We start from the raw sequence: 18,126 nt of genomic DNA on the forward strand, positions 1-18,126 counted from the left end.
AATGCTATAACTGCAAAGTGTGCCAAATTGTGAAAAATACAAAAGAAATCAAGTTGGCTAATAACAAAATTTGGAAAATACAAACATTAATAACCTACAAATGCCAATATGTAGTATACATAATGGAATGTCCTTACGCTTTAAAGTACTTTGGAAGCACCATCTGTGAATTAAAAAACATATCCTGGAACATGTATGACCTACCGTAAACAAAGACGCAGTTATGCAGTAGCAAAACACCTGGAGTCACACCATTTGGCGATTGAAACTCTGGACCGCCATGAGAGAGGCGGGGACAGGGAAAGGAGGCTGAGACAAAGAGAATCTCGTCACATTTTGGATCTGCGCACCTTTATACTGTATGGACTTAATCAAGATGAGGAATTGTATATACATTATAATAATTTCTTCATTAGGTTTTGCTTTGAGACTGGATAATGATGAATTTTACAGTATATCACTTTAAAAAAAAATAATCCTCATTTGCCTTGTTTCCACCCTTCTTCTAATGAGTCCGCCCTGTGTTATCAAACCTCATTTGCTGGGAAAAAGGGATTAAACCATGTGCACTGAGAAAAGTCCCAGCCAATCAAGGCGCCATTGGATTTTACTGGGTGACCCTCCTAAATCAACAAATGAAACTCACTCTCGTATCCTCCTGCATACACAGGAAGAAGAAATATCACCAGGCTTAATCATTGGACTAACTTATTTTGAGTAACCCAAATTTAACCTCACCAGGACAAGAAAGGAGTCCAAAATTCATATCTCTTTTTCATCCGATCCGAAATATCCAACTTTGCAATAAATGTCATTGATTGTATCCAACTACCCTCCATTGGGGAGGTTGAAGAGACCCATAGATTACATAACTCTCTGCGGGTCAACAGCACAGCATAAAACACCAACTTTACAACATCTTTCGTAATTTTACCTTGCAGATCAAGCTTTCCAAATATGACCAGTTCAATGCTCACCTTGATCTGCAGACTTAAAACACTCGACAGGCAATTACTCACGGCCTCCCAGAAAGACTGTATCTTCGGGCAACGCAGGAACATATGTAGATCATCTTTGTTGTGACAACCACACTTAGGACATGTCACCACTCCACCTGAGCCAAATTTTGATAGCCTCCATGGAGTCCAATATTCCATATACAATGTAAACAAATGATTCCTCCTCAGATATGTGGGTTTAACTGTTTTATAAAGCATAGACATTGATACTTGCCTTTGGTCTTCCATCTCAGTCTCTGGCAGGCATCTTCCCCACAGATCTTCCGGTAAAGTGAAAGCATCATCCTCCAACTCCAGCACCAGCCAGTATCATAGCGCAATTTCTCCCTTTAACATGACACTGGACACTAGTTTTTCCTCTAATTAATTTGGTCCTCCTATCATTTCCCCTGAAACCAAATACCGACTCTGTCCTAAAATCTTGAAAACCTTGGGCCCAATTCATGCTCGCTCCAACTCCACTAAATTATATGGCCCTCTGGAAATAAGTGCTTCCACATTAAAATGCCCACCTTCTTTAAAGGTCTGACCAATAAGTCTCTAGTCCAAGTCAGAGAACCTGGTCCATCTCAAATCTGAGCCATCTGACTAATAAACTGAGTTTTTAAGGACCTTCTGATTCTATATCAAGTTTCCGCCATGGCCTTTAACACCTTTAACCTAACTTTCTTGAAGTATTTCGGAACAGCTTTCTTAAACATAAAGCCGGTTTCTGCTACTTTCTCTTTCCCCAACCTCTCCTTAAACATCTTACCTATCCTTGTATTTGATGGGGTACCCAATAGCATCCTTCCATTTATTCAAAAGAAATGCCCATGCCTAAAATAACATATCTGAAAAACTAAACCCCTTCACTAACCTCCTTCTAAGTTTTTTCCAGGCTAGTTGGGGACCTTTTGACACCCAGATGAAACAACTAATTTCACTTTGCAGTTTTAACAACCATTCTTTCTTAAAGGTTAAAGGGATTGTTTCAAGCTGAAAAGTTAGCTTTGGAAGAACCACCATCTTCACCAAATTTACTCGCCCATATAGTGTAATTGGGAGTTGCATCCACCCTCGTAAACTGGCACAAATTTCCTTTTTAAGCTAATCAAAAGTTGTCTGAGCGAGTTCTACGATGTTCTGGGTTATCCTGACTTCTAAATATCTCATTTCTTTCTTGCATTCAATGCCCTCTGTCTCCATATTCCATGCCATGACTTCTGTTTTCTGCCTATTAACATCATAGCCTGATATTTTGCCAAACTTGTTTGTTATTTTTAGAATACAGCTCATGGTTTGTTGTAAATTAGTTGTATACATTACAATATCATCAGCATAGAGCCCAATTTTCTTGCTCCAATCATAAAAATGAAAAGGCAGTATACCCTCAGAGCTCCTTATTTTCCTCGCTAGTGACTCAATATAAAGATCAAACAGAAGTGGGGACTGGGTTACCCTTGGCTTTTACCCCTCATAATCCGCACCTGCTGTGTGAATACCCCGTTAACCAGTACTCTAGCTACTAGAGCATTAAATATATACCTTTTAACATTCTGCAAAAAGTTTTCCCCCCGATTAAGTTGCTTTAGCACGGTCTGCAGATATACCCAATTAACACGATCAAATGCTTTTGCAGCATCGAATGCTATTACTGTGTTCTGCTCCAAATCCAATCCTCAGGGTTGGCTCGATGGTTAATGGGTAACCATCTCTCCACCGCCCCAAATCTGCAATATATATTAAGCAGACTAAAGGATGGTAAAGCGAGGGAAAATTTGTTTGTGTTAGGAAAGGAAAGGAAGGGGACTGCAGGGAGGGAGACCTGTACCAAGACACAAGAACAAATAAAGAAGAATTAATAATCCTTTCCTTCTCTATGTTTCTTTCTAATATAACAATGTTGTTATACCCACTAACCTGTTAAAACAAAATAACATAGACCAAATTCAGGAGCAGTGTATATAATGCTTCTCAACCTTCAGAACATCTGAAACATATGAGAACGTTATCAGTCTTTGTCTCACTCTAGAACACACCTCAAAAACACTGAAATATAACCTTCCTGTACCTGACTAAACGAGAAGCATCTCCTTATCCATACACTACACCTGAAATAAAGCATAAAACATATATGGCATTAAACACTATGAAGCATAAGTATTTTTAGACAAATCCTATTTGCAGCTTGTCATGTCACTGGATAATCATGTCCCTGAGTTTCCTCACTCAGTAACCAAAAGGAATATTGATGTTCATATCACTTTGGTTCAGTTCTGAATAGATAAGTTATCACTCCTGGATAACCAAATACCACTTTTGTATAAAAGCGCTACTGCAATTTTGGGAACACAGTTTCATTCAATACACAGCGCTTATATCCTTACAACAGGAAACCACTTTCTCCCTCGCATGAGCTCCAAATGATGCCTCTCCTTGGAAGCTCGCCAACGTAGGGAAAAGAGCAAACAACAGGTTAACTTCCTGCAATCAAATGAGGAACAACCCGCAGGAAATGTCTTCTGTAGGTACGTATTTCCAAACTACTGTTTATGGAGAGTCTGTATTGCCGCTGAACTCTTAATTGGCAATGTGAACAAACACCAGAACATTGACGGCAATCCTGCCGAACACCTGACACTGGCCACAATACTCGTCACGTAGGAATTCAAAGTTGGAACCTCCCAGCTTAAAGATCTCTCCGTTCCGAAAATAACAGAACGTGTCTAATGACGCTCTTACCAGTACTCTGCAAATATCTAGTCAAACGCTTCAAACCTCCAAATCCGGAATTATCAGCAGTGTCCAGTCGACACTCACCGCATTTGTGCAGTTCCGCGCACGTGATGTCAAACGCCAAGGTCACGTTACGCGATACTCTCTGCTTCTGGGAAATGTAGTTCAAGAACACCGAACGCGACTGTCTGTGCCTCCACAGCGCTCAGTGGCCCCTAACATACTGCCAACAGAAGATCGTAAGCTGTAGCCATGTCTATGGAGCCAAAAAGAGAAAACGTCAACTCTGTCAATGCTCTTCCTCTAATAAAACCCTTCGGGTCTTCATGAACCAAATGCAACATAATCCTATTTAAGCACCCTGCTGTAATCTTTGTGAACAGCTTGTAATCAGCATTTAAGAGAGAAATAGGCCTGTAAGAATCAGTATTTTTAATGACTTTCCAGGCCGAGGAATCAGAGCTATATTTGCCTCTTTCCAGGAATCCGGCATAACAGAACCTGAAAGAAAGATAGCATTAAAGAGCTGCCTCATAACAGGTATTATGGTACTGGCCAGGGATCTATAAACCTCTATTGGAAGGCCGTCCAGCGCTGGAGCTTTTTCCTTTTTGCATCCTTTAATAACCTCCTCCAACTCCTCAACAGAGATCTCCCTGTTCAACACCTCCATCACCTCCTCTGATAATGACTCCATATGATCCAACCAAATCATTATGTCTTCCTCCGTAACCATCAGATCTTCCTTATATACCCTCCCCAAATCTCTATAGAATGCTGAAGCAATTTCTTTACTATCACTAAGAAGTACACCTGAATCTTCACATCTGATTTCTTTAATCACGCTTCCGACCTGATCGCTCTTTGTCTTCCAAGCTAGAAGCTTGCTACAACCCTCGCCATATTAAAAATTAGCTAGCTGGCTGGACTCCCATTTCACCTTCACTCTATTCCTCAGAACTCCTGATGGATTAAATTTTAGATTTAATATCTCATCCATCTCCTTTTCATGGCTTCCTACGGTAGTCAAAACCACTTCCAGCCTCCCAATCTGTTCTTCCAACTCAAACACCTTTTGATGATAAACACACCTTTTCGCTGCTGTCAAAACACCTAGTCTGACCCTTAAGTAGGCCTTATAGGCATCCCATACTATCCCAATCTTTGCTGAGCCTTGGTTCCTTTAAAAAGATTTCTGGGTTTCCGCTTTCCATCATCTCATCTTCGGACAGGATCGTGCAATCCAGCCTCCATATTGAACTGGTACTCCCTCCCCTATTCTCTTCCAAAAAAGAATAGCTGAATGATCTGATAGGCGAACCCCAATTTGTTCAACCTCCAAAATAGAATCTGGCACTGTTCAGTCCACCAAAAAATAATCTATCCTTGACCTATGTTTGTATTTTTTATTCTAATATGTAAAACCCATACGGGAGCCTACCTTGTACCTCCATACATCGCAGAGACCCCACTGCACCATCAGGCCTCTCACCCTATCTGACATCTTGGGTTTTACCGCCACTCTGCTGTTCACTGATTTATCTAATTTATGGTCCAACACTGTATTAAAGTCCCCTGCCATAATAATATGACCGGAGATACTCAAAAGCTCATTTGTTATTTCATCCAAAGGGCCTGTGTCATCCTGATTTGGACCATAATAACCAACCAGATTGAAAATCTGCCCAAAGACTCTTAGCTTAACTATTAACCACCTTTCTGTAAGACTTGAAACACTGCCTCCTATCAAAATATTCAGGCCCTGCTTGACTAATACTGCAATCCCTTTGGTAACCACTGTTCGCCTAGTGTAACTTGCATGTGCAACTCATCTCTGCTCCTTAAAGAGTGCCCTGCTCTCATCCTCTGTCAAGTGTGTCTCCTGTAAAATAATGATTTGTGCAGAAGAGTCCTTCAGATACTGTATTATTTTATCTCTCCTACTCTTCACTAACCCTGGGCAAAGCACTATGCTACGCTCGCGTAGTTTGCAAAGTTTGCACTACTTCGCACTACGTGAACTGCACGTAGCACAGTGCAAACACCCGTAGCGTAGTACAGCTGTCATTTTTTGCTTGCATGCGGTCCTCAATGTCAAGTTGGCACCGCAAGCAAGCAAAATGACACCCCGGGGAGACTTTTTCCTCGTTCGCGATCAGCAACATCAAGTTGCCGATCGCGGGCGTGGAAAATAAACCTCCCGGCGAGATTTCTCATTGGGAATGGTCGCATATGCTCGCGACCGCTCGCAATGAGAACTACCAGTCCACGTTGTGCAAGCTGCAGCTCGAGTAAAAATCTACTCGAGCGGCAGAAAACTACAGCTCGCACTGTGCATGATGCCGTTTTCAATGATTGCACAGTGCTGGAGGCTTGTCCGCACTGTGCAATCATTGAAAACGACATCTTGCACAGTGCGAACAGGGTACTATGCAGTTTGCGTAGTGCTGCGCATAGCTCACATAGTGCGAAGTGCACTTTGCATAGCTTCGCGTAGCACTTCTTCGCACACTACACCCAGCCCTACTCTTCACCCGAAGATCATTAACATTCCACAACAGAATTTTTTACTCCATTCCATTCCCTGTCATCTCTTTAAAACCCTCTCAGCCCACAAGCTATTGATGAAAAGCAGACAAATTAGAAATGTTTTATTTTCCTTAAAACCCCCCACCCTGTGCAGCCCACACCCCACCCCCCTTTGAAAACACTAACCAACTTCCGATGGCAAAGCCCTGTGAGTTACCCTTCAACGTGCGACGCACCTGCATACACACCTATAAACCTACACCTATACCCCCTCATATTAATTTGAAAACATAAACAAAGCAGGAAATCTTTATCTATAAATATACCACAGTACTGAGAGACCCATCTTATTGCTTACAAGAATGTGAACTCCTAGTTATTTCCAGCCGGGAGCTGTTCAATAAAGCTGTCAACCTCCTCAACCAAACGGAAAGGAGTGCATCTTGTTATTCAACATCACTTTGAGTAGAGCCGTTAACTTCAGCTGGACCGAAGCACCTAGCTTCCTTAGTGGCTCAATTCTTTTTTCCAGCTCCCACTGCCTATTAGCTGTTACTACTAACAGATTTGTTCTTAATTCAATTCTTACTCCCTCTCCCACCCACACTTTTTTCTTCAAAGCTTTAGCTAAGATCTTCTCCTTCAAGGAATAAGTGAGGAAATTAATGTGAATTCTCCTAGGCTTAGGTCTATTTGCATTTAACCTAAAAGGGTTTCTATGTATTCTCTGGCTATCTCTGACAATTTCCCCCTCCGTCTCTTCCAGCTGAAGCTCCCTTTTTAACAACTGAACCACAAAGCCTTTGAAATCTTCTCCCTCTTAAGCCTCAGGAACGTTTAAAACCTTCAAATTATTCCCCCTTTGGAAGTTTTCTAATCTTTCCACTTTTTTCTCTTGCTCTCTCCCACTAGCTCTGAGCCCTTCGATCTCTTTGCTGTTGGTCTGTATTTCCTCTTTTAGGTCCCTAACTTCACCTTCTAGCGCCAGTGTTTTTTCCACTCAGAACATCCATTTTTTTCTCTAACAGCTCTATTGCAGACCTTATGCCTTTCTGATTCAGCTCTGAGGTCTCAAATATTCCTCTCATCTCAAGAGTAAGGGTTTTAAGCAATGTACCTATAGACGGATCTCGACTATCTAAGGCTGCTCCCTCTTCTCCTACAGCAAGATGCCCCAGTCCACGATCCTTCCCGGGCAGTAACTCATTTTGTACCTCCTCCATCAGTTGCGATTTTCCTCCTGCCTCTAAAATAGACTCCACTGGCAGATTTAAGCTGCCCTCTGGATCATTCAAACTGACCTCATCCCTTGTGGCTCCCACTACCTTCCCCATCCTTAAAGAACAGCACTTGAAATCAGTTTGGGCTCAAATGTACAGACCAATCTTCCAGATTTGTTATACCCTCAGGGCTGCCCTCCCCCCTGAGTAATCGCAATGCTCCTGGATTTGTTTTGCGTCCGCCTGCTGTTGAGGTGTGATTGTTTCTTAACACTAAGATTTTTGGGAGCACCTTACAATAATTCCAAAGGGACGATGTCACCTTAATCCTGTGCTCCAAAGAAACCCCCTTTGCCAGTTTAGTGTGCATTTTGGTCCACTTATTGCACCGTCTGCCCCTGGGCTTCACCACCTTCACCTCCTCCTCCATCCTCTTCTTCCTTTGCTTTTTCTCTGACCTATGCGAAAGATCCACCAACTCCAGGAAATCCACTGCACCCCACCTTGCCACACTTATTAGTGAATCACTACTGCTCCTCTACCCTTGTCAGTGCTCTGTCTCTTCTCATTATGCTCCTGCTCCTGGGCTTTTTGAAAAAAAGGGGCAAACTGTACCTCTGCATTTTTAGCACTTGATACGTACTCCACTCCAATCATGCAAACTTGCTCCTGGCTGAACCCACTCAGCCCACTGTCTCCTCGACCGCTACCTCGATAGTGGACCCTACCAGCAGCATAACACCCTCTCCTCAACTCCAATGCCACTCTCTTCCACGGCTGCTGCTCCGTGTTCCCAAGTTTCGCGTCTAGCCTTGCTGCCTCTCTGCCTCGGTGATCAAAAAACTTGGCTCCAGGAGCTCCTACCTCCTTGAACGCTCTTATATCTCTCCAGAGCACTCCAAACCCCAGTGCGTCTCTCACAAAACACTAACTTAACCCTGCTCAGTTAATCCACAAACAGGCAGATCTCACCACGCTCGCCTGTCGAATCACGTCAACTACACCGCACCCCTCCGGGATCACCCCCGACCGGCTTGGATCACCAAGCCTGTTTAATAATTAGATACAGGTGACTCCTCCCCCGGTAAAGGCGGCCTGTGCTGAGCGACGGTGTTTGATCTCCGTTTGATCTCCGGCGGAGCCGGTGCAGGAGAAAAGTGGAGCTGATTTTTTGATGTGTTCAGGGCGAGTGCCGCTTTAGAGGCATAGTGGATTGAACGATTTGGGCAGCCCTCTTCCTAACTCTGGGGCTCTAGGGCTAGGCTGTATGTTCGGCGCCCCTGTTGTAGCAACACGACCGGCTGGAGCGAGCTGTTCGGGGGAGTGCCGAGCTGAGCTGCACTGAGCCTACCTGCCTGCCCGCCCGCCCGCCTGCCTGCCCGCCCGCCTGCCTGCCTGCCTCCTCTATATGGGGCCTCTTCACTAAGGCAATTACTGGGGACTGCAAGCAGCAAACAGCAAGCAGAGAGAGACAAACGGATTGGGGAAGGGGATAGAGGCGAGGAGATCACAGAGAGCAAAGTGTGTACGGCGCTGGCTGGTTACTTCGACGTTTTGTTCGAGAAGCATTGCAATACCAAGGTCCTGTTCTCCACCGGTCCCCAGAGCCCGAAAACCCACTAGAAGCAGACAGTGTTCCTGCTGGACAATCTAATTTCAGTAAAAACAGGGCCGCACACCACCGTGAAGGCAACGGCTTAGCCCTGCACCTGCACCTGACCAACACCCTGCTGTGGTCCACCGAGCGCCGTGAGGGAAACGGACAGTAGCGGACCACATCTCCCAGGTGCCCCAGTGGCAGAGGCGCACCTGGGACGTCACAGGACACGCCCGGAGGCGCCAAGAAACATCGGAACGCCTCCTGTCCTGTGGGTCGAGCGCGGTCGGCGCCAGGCTGAGCCAGGGCAGAGGGCGGGTCGTCTGTGGCTGTCCGATGCAGAAGGAGGCAGGGCTGGGCCATCCCTCTGTAAAGTCCAGATCAAGGTTCTGTACACTGTTAACTTATCTCTGTTGTCTGGCATCCTGCAAACATGGGAAAACCTAAATCCACGGAAGACCCCAGTGAAATTTCTGGAGCGATGCTGAAGGGTGGGAAACAAGCTAAGAAACGGAAATACAAATAGTCCAAAAAACGTTTGCCAGATACAGGAGGGAATTGTGTGATGGACAGGATCAATGACCTGGTTCAAGACTCTACCGACCTGTTACAATCTGTCCCCGAGGGTGGGAGTCTTGGGGGGGCTTTGGAAGGGAGGTCCCAGAAGAGGGGAATTTCTACTAATCCTAAAATGTTCCTAAATAAATCCACTTTGGGGGTAAAAACGGGCCCAGTTTTAGTATTGGGGGATACAGCTGATATTGAACAAACCCAGCCAACATCAGCTACACCACTGCCCCCGAAGATCCTAAAGTCCTGATCTGTTCTAACAGATTTTCTGTCCTGGTCGACGTTGAAAGTAACCAATCTGAGGTGCCCAGGACGGTCGACATCGATATTATTTGTAAAACATCAATGTGATATGGTGGAAAAGATGCAACTTAAGATCGATCATTTGACAACCGTAATTAATAATATGAGGGCTGTTCCTGATCAAGGTCCATGTTGGCCAGCGCCACTCAAACCATCGGGGCCAAATCAGATAGGTACAATGGGTCATAACAGGAACACAAGCTCTAGGACAACCCCCAGGGAACACACCCCAAACCCCAGAACCATGTTTAGTGAGGTGGTTAGGGACGGGAGGGACGCAACCCAGGTCAAACCAAAACCCCATCCTAGGAACATAGTTCCAGCAATTCCAACTACTCCAACGATCCTACCAAACATCGCTTCAGAGAAACCTGGTAGCAAGGGCACCCCCAGAGATAGACAGGTAGACCAGAACACCGCTGCCAGCCACCAGGGGAAAGGTTCCATTCTAGCAAGTTCATATGTTTCCACACACAACTCCGACCTAAATAAGTTTCCTCCAGTGTATCTGATCAATATTCCCAAGTTGCCTATTGGTAGAGATCATGAAACACCTAAAGCGCTAACCAACAAAGCTATACACTGGATCAGACATATAAGAGGTTGTAGGTCTGTTATTAGGGAGGACATTTCCCGTGCAGTAACACTTTTTTCACCAGGCGAGGACTACGACTGTATTAAACTTATTTTTAAAAACCCAATGATAGCAGGAGAGCTACTGAACATAGAATTCAGATCATGTTCCCCTGACCACTCTAGGATACAGATGAAGTCTACCCCTCCATCTAACTGGTCAATCGAAACTAGAAAACTTGACAGGGGCACCTGTATGGCAAATTCCACTTTAGATTGTAATGACTGACTGCACCCACAAGCCTCTTTGGGAGCTCCCAGTGAGCAACCCAACCATGACACCAATGGGCAGGATCTGAATAGTGTACTTGATGGTGTTCTTGAAACTCCTCCCAATAGGGCCTACAAACCATCCCTATCTAGTATCCCATTTACCTCAGTAAGTGAAGCACATAATGATATTACTATTTCCACTTGCGGTAAAGCTGGTTCGATCCTTTCCTGGAATGTAGCAGGCCTAAAATCTAAAATAGAATCACCAGAATGGACGTCCTTCATAAGCCAGTACGAAATATGCTTATTTGAGAAAACCTGGTTACTGGAATCCCTGCATTTTCCCGGGTACCTGAACTATAGCATTATAGCTGAAAAGGGAGGGAAAGGCCATCCATCTGGAGGCCTAACAATATGAGTTAGACAGGATCTTGCTAATACAATTAAAGTTATAACTACAAATCATAGCGACTTACAGGCTTCAAAACTCGAGTTTTCTAATAAGGAGCCTGTCTATATTTTTAATATTTGCGCTCGCAATACTGGAGGGAAGAAATCAGCAGTCATGGCGTACCTGGAAGACATGCTGGAATCCCAACCTGCTCATTGTGGGGGGTGATTTTAATGTAACTTTTGAGCCCCTTTTAAATGGACCCTATCGGACGACCAAGATAGAGAGTGGGGGGTGCCCAAACTTGACCTTGTACCAATTAAGAGATGGTCTGAAGTATCGCTTCAAATCAATTCACTCTGTCTTAACAAGGGATTAAGACCAACAAACGGGAGAGCCGTTGGTGACAAGGAAGGGAAAAATACTTTTAACAACGGCCTCCGTACGAGTAGAATTGACTATATTTTGGGCACTCTGGGCCTATGGAGATTCCTTCAAGATATGTTAATTTTGGAAAGGGCTGAGAGCGATCACAATCCTTTGTGCTTGACCCTCTCATATTGGAATTCCCCAGACCAACCCGGAGAGAAGACGGAGACGGGAGTCACCACTCTCATTGACACTGTTGTAACAAACGACAAGCGCCATGTCCGTTGTTCCAAGGTTTTAACTAACCAACAGAGCATTGACTCTATATCTATTAAGTTAGCTCAAGCAACAAGCGACTTAGAGGTTTTATTTAAAAAGGACACATCAACCGTAACAAATATGGAGGCAACTAGGATTCATGAAGCATTCTTCGGCGATTTAAAGAGCCTCTTTGTTAGGTCTAGTACCCCAAATCGCCCTTGAGCACCTCCACCCCTTAGATGGTACTCAGGGGAATGTAGACAGACCAGCCTGGATCTGGGTAGAGCGATTAAAACAGGGCCTAGTTCGAAAATTCGACTTGCTATGGCTGCCTATAAAAACGCCATCTCTAAAGCCAAACGCAACTGGGGCAAGCAAAGGTGGAATGATTTAAAGGAGGCGGGATATCATAAAGATACGCGAAAGTTCTGGAATGTTTACAAGTGGGGTGTGGATGGTAACCCTGAGAAACCCCAGAACTGGGTCCCACGTGACCATTGGGTACCTTACTTTGAGCCGCAATATGCTAAGGGTGATGTTTTAAATTCTTCCCCAGAGATCCCATTATTGCCATTTACGGAGGATCCATCCACTCTGAAAGACGTGGAACGTGCCCTAGACCTAGTGATCCCTGGTAGAGCGCCAGGTATCGATGATATACCCACTGATTTATTTTTGCTGGGCAGGGACTCCTGGGGCCCATATATACTCCTTTTGTCAAATATGATTGCCAAGGGTGCACCCATACCGAAATCATGGCTCGGGCTGAAATTATTCCCGTCTTTAAAAAGAGGTACAAATCCTTGCCTGGAAATTATCGGCCGATTAGCCTGATCGACACTTCACAAAAAATCTTTGACAGGCTGATCCTAGAAAAAATACTGAGTTTGCAAAAACAACAGGTGATGGACCGAATGAGGATCAATGTCACACATTCAACCCAGTCAAAAGATCTGGGTCCTAATCCATCGTTTTTTTGCACTCCACACAACCCTGGGTTAGACAATGGCGATATGCAAATCAGCTCTGACCCTGTGCCCCATGGGAACAGTCCAGTCCGAACTACAAAAGCCATGTCCTTCCCAGAACGGAATCAAGCATCCGAGGACCGGACCGGTTTCGAGGTAACACCTCTCATCAGCCCGGCTAGCTTGACTCCAGTGGTGTGGAGTGCCTGGGACCCACGTCTGGGCATCCCCAGTACACTTATAGCGAGTTTGCAAAAACAACAGGTGATGGACCGAATGAGGATCAATGTCACACATTCAACCCAGTCAAAAGATCTGGGTCCTAATCCATCGTTTTTTTGCACTCCACACCACCCTGGGTTAGACAATGGCGATATGCAAATCAGCTCTGACCCTGTGCCCCATGGGAACAGTCCAGTCCGAACTACAAAAGCCATGTCCTTCCCAGAACGGAATCAAGCATCCGAGGACCGGACCGGTTTCGAGGTAACACCTCTCATCAGCCCGGCTAGCTTGACTCCAGTGGTGTGGAGTGCCTGGGACCCACATCTGGGCATCCCCAGTACACTTATAGCGAGTTTGCAAAAACAACAGGTGATGGACCGAATGAGGATCAATGTCACACATTCAACCCAGTCAAAAGATCTGGGTCCTAATCCATCGTTTTTTTGCACTCCACACCACCCTGGGTTAGACAATGGCGATATGCAAATCAGCTCTGACCCTGTGCCCCATGGGAACAGTCCAGTCCGAACTACAAAAGCCATGTCCTTCCCAGAACGGAATCAAGCATCCGAGGACCGGACCGGTTTCGAGGTAACACCTCTCATCAGCCCGGCTAGCTTGACTCCAGTGGTGTGGAGTGCCTGGGACCCACGTCTGGGTATCCCCAGTACACTTATAGCGAGTTTGCAAAAACAACAGGTGATGGACCGAATGAGGATCAATGTCACACATTCAACCCAGTCAAAAGATCTGGGTCCTAATCCATCGTTTTTTTGCACTCCACACCACCCTGGGTTAGACAATGGCGATATGCAAATCAGCTCTGACCCTGTGCCCCATGGGAACAGTCCAGTCCGAACTACAAAAGCCATGTCCTTCCCAGAACGGAATCAAGCATCCGAGGACCGGACCGGTTTCGAGGTAACACCTCTCATCAGCCCGGCTAGCTTGACTCCAGTGGTGTGGAGTGCCTGGGACCCACGTCTGGGCATCCCCAGTACACTTATAGCGAGTTTGCAAAAACAACAGGTGATGGACCGAATGAGGATCAATGTCACACATTCAACCCAGTCAAAAGATCTGGGTCCTAATCCATTGTTTTTTTGCACTCCACACCACCCTGGGTTAGACAATGGCGATATGCAAATCAGCTCTGACCCTGGAGTCAAGCTAGCCGGGCTGATGAGAGGTGTTACCTCGAAACCGGTCCGGTCCTCGGAGGCTTGATTCCGTTCTGGGAAGGACATGGCTTTTGTAGTTCGGACTGGACTGTTCCCATGGAGCACAGGGTCAGAGCTGATTTGCATATCGCCATTGTCTAACCCAGGGTGGTGTGGAGTGCAAAAAAACGATGGATTTGGGCCCAGATCTTCGGACTGGGGTGAGTGTGTGACATTGATCCACATTCGGTCCATCACCTGTTTTGTTTGCATATTCCGCCCTAAGTGCGCTGGGGATGCCCAGACGTGGGTCCCAGGCACTCCACACCACTGGAGTCAAGCTAGCCGGGCTGATGAGAGGTGTTACCTCGAAACCGGTCCGCTCCTCGGATGCTTGATTCCGTTCTGGGAAGGACATGGCTTTTGTAGTTCGGACTGGACTGTTCCCATGGGGCACAGGGTCAGAGCTGATTTGCATATCGCCATTGTCTAACCCAGGGTGGTGTGGAGTGCAAAAAAACGATGGATTTGGGCCCAGATCTTCGGACTGGGGTGAGTGTGTGACATTGATCCACATTCGGTCCATCACCTGTTTTGTTTGCATATTCCGCCCTAAGTGCGCTGGGGATGCCCAGACGTGGGTCCCAGGCACTCCACACCACTGGAGTCAAGCTAGCCGGGCTGATGAGAGGTGTTACCTCGAAACCGGTCCGGTCCTCGGATGCTTGATTCCGTTCTGGGCAGGACATGGCTTTTGTAGTTCGGACTGGACTGTTCCCATGGGGCACAGGGTCAGAGCTGATTTGCATATCGCCATTGGCTAACCCAGGGTGGTGTGGAGTGCAAAAAAACGATGGATTTGGGCCCAGATCTTCGGACTGGGGTGAGTGTGTGACATTGATCCACATTCGGTCCATCACCTGTTTTGTTTGCATATTCCGCCCTAAGTGCGCTGGGGATGCCCAGACGTGGGTCCCAGGCACTCCACACTACTGGAGTCAAGCTAGCCAGGCTGATGAGAGGTGTTACCTCGAAACCGGTCCGGTCCTCGGATGCTTGATTCCGTTCTGGGAAGGACATGGCTTTTGTAGTTCGGACTGGACTGTTCCCATGGGGCACAGGGTCAGAGCTGATTTGCATATCGCCATTGTCTAACCCAGGGTGGTGTGGAGTGCAAAAAAACGATGGATTTGGGCCCAGATCTTCGGACTGGGGTGAGTGTGTGACATTGATCCACATTCGGTCCATCACCTGTTTTGTTTGCATATTCCGCCCTAAGTGCGCTGGGGATGCCCAGACGTGGGTCCCAGGCACTCCACACCACTGGAGTCAAGCTAGCCGGGCTGATGAGAGGTGTTACCGCGAAACCGGTCCGGTCCTCGGATGCTTGATTCCGTTCTGGGAAGGACATGGCTTTTGTAGTTCGGACTGGACTGTTCCCATGGGGCACAGGGTCAGAGCTGATTTGCATATCACCATTGTCTAACCCAGGGTGGTGTGGAGTGCAAAAAAACGATGGATTTGGGCCCAGATCTTCGGACTGGGGTGAGTGTGTGACATTGATCCACATTCGGTCCATCACCTGTTTTGTTTGCATATTCCGCCCTAAGTGCGCTGGGGATGCCCAGACGTGGGTCCCAGGCACTCCACACCACTGGAGTCAAGCTAGCCGGGCTGATGAGAGGTGTTACCTCGAAACCGGTCCGGTCCTCGGATGCTTGATTCCGTTCTGGGAAGGACATGGCTTTTGTAGTTCGGACTGGACTGTTCCCATGGGGCACAGGGTCAGAGCTGATTTGCATATCGCCATTGTCTAACCCAGGGTGGTGTGGAGTGCAAACAAACGATGGATTTGGGCCCAGATCTTCGGACTGGGGTGAGTGTGTGACATTGATCCACATTCGGTCCATCACCTGTTTTGTTTGCATATTCCGCCCTAAGTGCGCTGGGGATGCCCAGACGTGGGTCCGAGGCACTCCACACCACTGGAGTCAAGCTAGCCGGGCTGATGAGAGGTGTTACCTCGAAACCGGTCCGGTCCTCGGATGCTTGATTCCGTTCTGGGAAGGACATGGCTTTTGTAGTTCGGACTGGACTGTTCCCATGGGGCACAGGGTCAGAGCTGATTTGCACATCGCCATTGTCTGACCCAGGGTGGTGTGGAGTGCAAAAAAATGATGGATTTGGGCCCAGATCTTCGGACTGGGGTGAGTGTGTGACATTGATCCACATTCAGTCCATCACCTGTTTTGTTTGCATATTCCGCCCTAAGTGCGCTGGGGATGCCCAGACGTGGGTCCCAAGCACTCCACACCACTGGAGTCAAGCTAGCCGGGCTGATGAGAGGTGTTACCTCGAAACCGGTCCGGTCCTCGGATGCTTGATTCCGTTCTGGGAAGGACATGGCTTTTGTAGTTCGGACTGGACTGTTCCCATGGGGCACAGGGTCAGAGCTGATTTGCATATCGCCATTGTCTAACCCAGGGTGGTGTGGAGTGCAAAAAAACAATGGATTTGGGCCCCGATCTTCGGACTGGGGTGAGTGTGTGACATTGATCCACATTCGGTCCATCACCTGTTTTGTTTGCCTAGAAAAAATACTGGCATGGGAACGGGACCACAATATCTTGTCCAATTTACAAGCAGGTTTTAGAACATCTGTAAGCACTGTCGACCAGGTATTACATTTTACAATGTTGAACTGGAAGACTGTGACATTGGGCCGCGGCAGCCTATACGCCGCCTTTGTAGACTTGGGAGCGGCCTTCGACCTGGTTCCCCACTCAACTTTGTGGAACGTCCTTAAAGATATGGGTTTCCTGGACCTTTACTTTTATTGGTTAAAAAACTCCATGACCTAAATTACGCCCAGATTAGATGGGGTAGTCCGGGCAATGTTACAACTCAGCTCCCTGTCGAATCTGGAGTTCGGCAGGGCTGTGTATTGGCCCCAACTCTATTTTCCCTTTACATCAATGATGTTGCTAGAATACTAGTTAACTCCTATGTTGATGCCCCAATTCTTGCAGGAGCTAAAATCCCTATTTTAATGTTCGCCGACGACTGTCTCATAGAAGCAAAAACCCTAAGTGGGTTGCAAAAGTCCCTGAAGCTTTTTGATGAATTCTGCACCACACGGGGTTTAGAAGTTAATGTACTAAAATCTAAGTTTATGATTTTTAATGCTCCAAAAAGTTTTAAAGGTTCAATTACCATGAATGACTGCCCCTTGGAGAGGGTCCAGGGCTTCAGTTACCTAGGTGTGTGTATTCAGAATGACTCATGCTGGAAGCACCAGATTGAGCTGACCACTCTGAAACATCGTCAGCTCACTGGTGCTCTGTGCCTGGAACACTCGAGGTCCCTCACTTAACCGATAGCCCCTGTCTTAGCGGTCTATAAGGGTAAAGTGGTCAGTTCCGCTTTATATGGAGTTGAAATGTGGGGGCATGAGAACCTCAGGGAAATTACGGTGTCTGAAAACTCTTTTTTACGGAATTTAATTAAATTGCCTCAGAGCACCCCCCAACTCCTCTCTTAATGACTTAAGGCTGTCTCCAATAGCTATCATTGAATCCTTACGCCCAGTTTTATACTGGAGGCGGATCTGGACCACGCCTGAACTGGCCACTTACTCTCGGGGTCTGCTGCATATAATTACTAGTGGTAACTCCCACAAAATTAAATGGCTGGTGCATATACGGGGCATGCTATATGAAATAGGCCTTAACCCCTTCGATGCTCATGACGAGCTCAGCTCGTCGTGAGCTACACCTCTTGCGTGCTCATGACGAGCTGAGCTCGTCATGTAAAAGGGGATTCTGTAAATATCAGCACAGGAGGGGGATCGGCTTAGCACCCAAGGTGTTACAGAACTATGGGAGGATCCAGTAAACTCAAATTTTCCTCCAATAAAGGTACTCAAGGACCTCTATTGGAAGTCCTTTGCC

This window comes from Lissotriton vulgaris, chromosome 1_1 (genome assembly GCF_964263255.1).
Source record: "Lissotriton vulgaris chromosome 1_1, aLisVul1.2, whole genome shotgun sequence".
Taxonomy (NCBI): Eukaryota; Metazoa; Chordata; class Amphibia; order Caudata; family Salamandridae; genus Lissotriton; species Lissotriton vulgaris.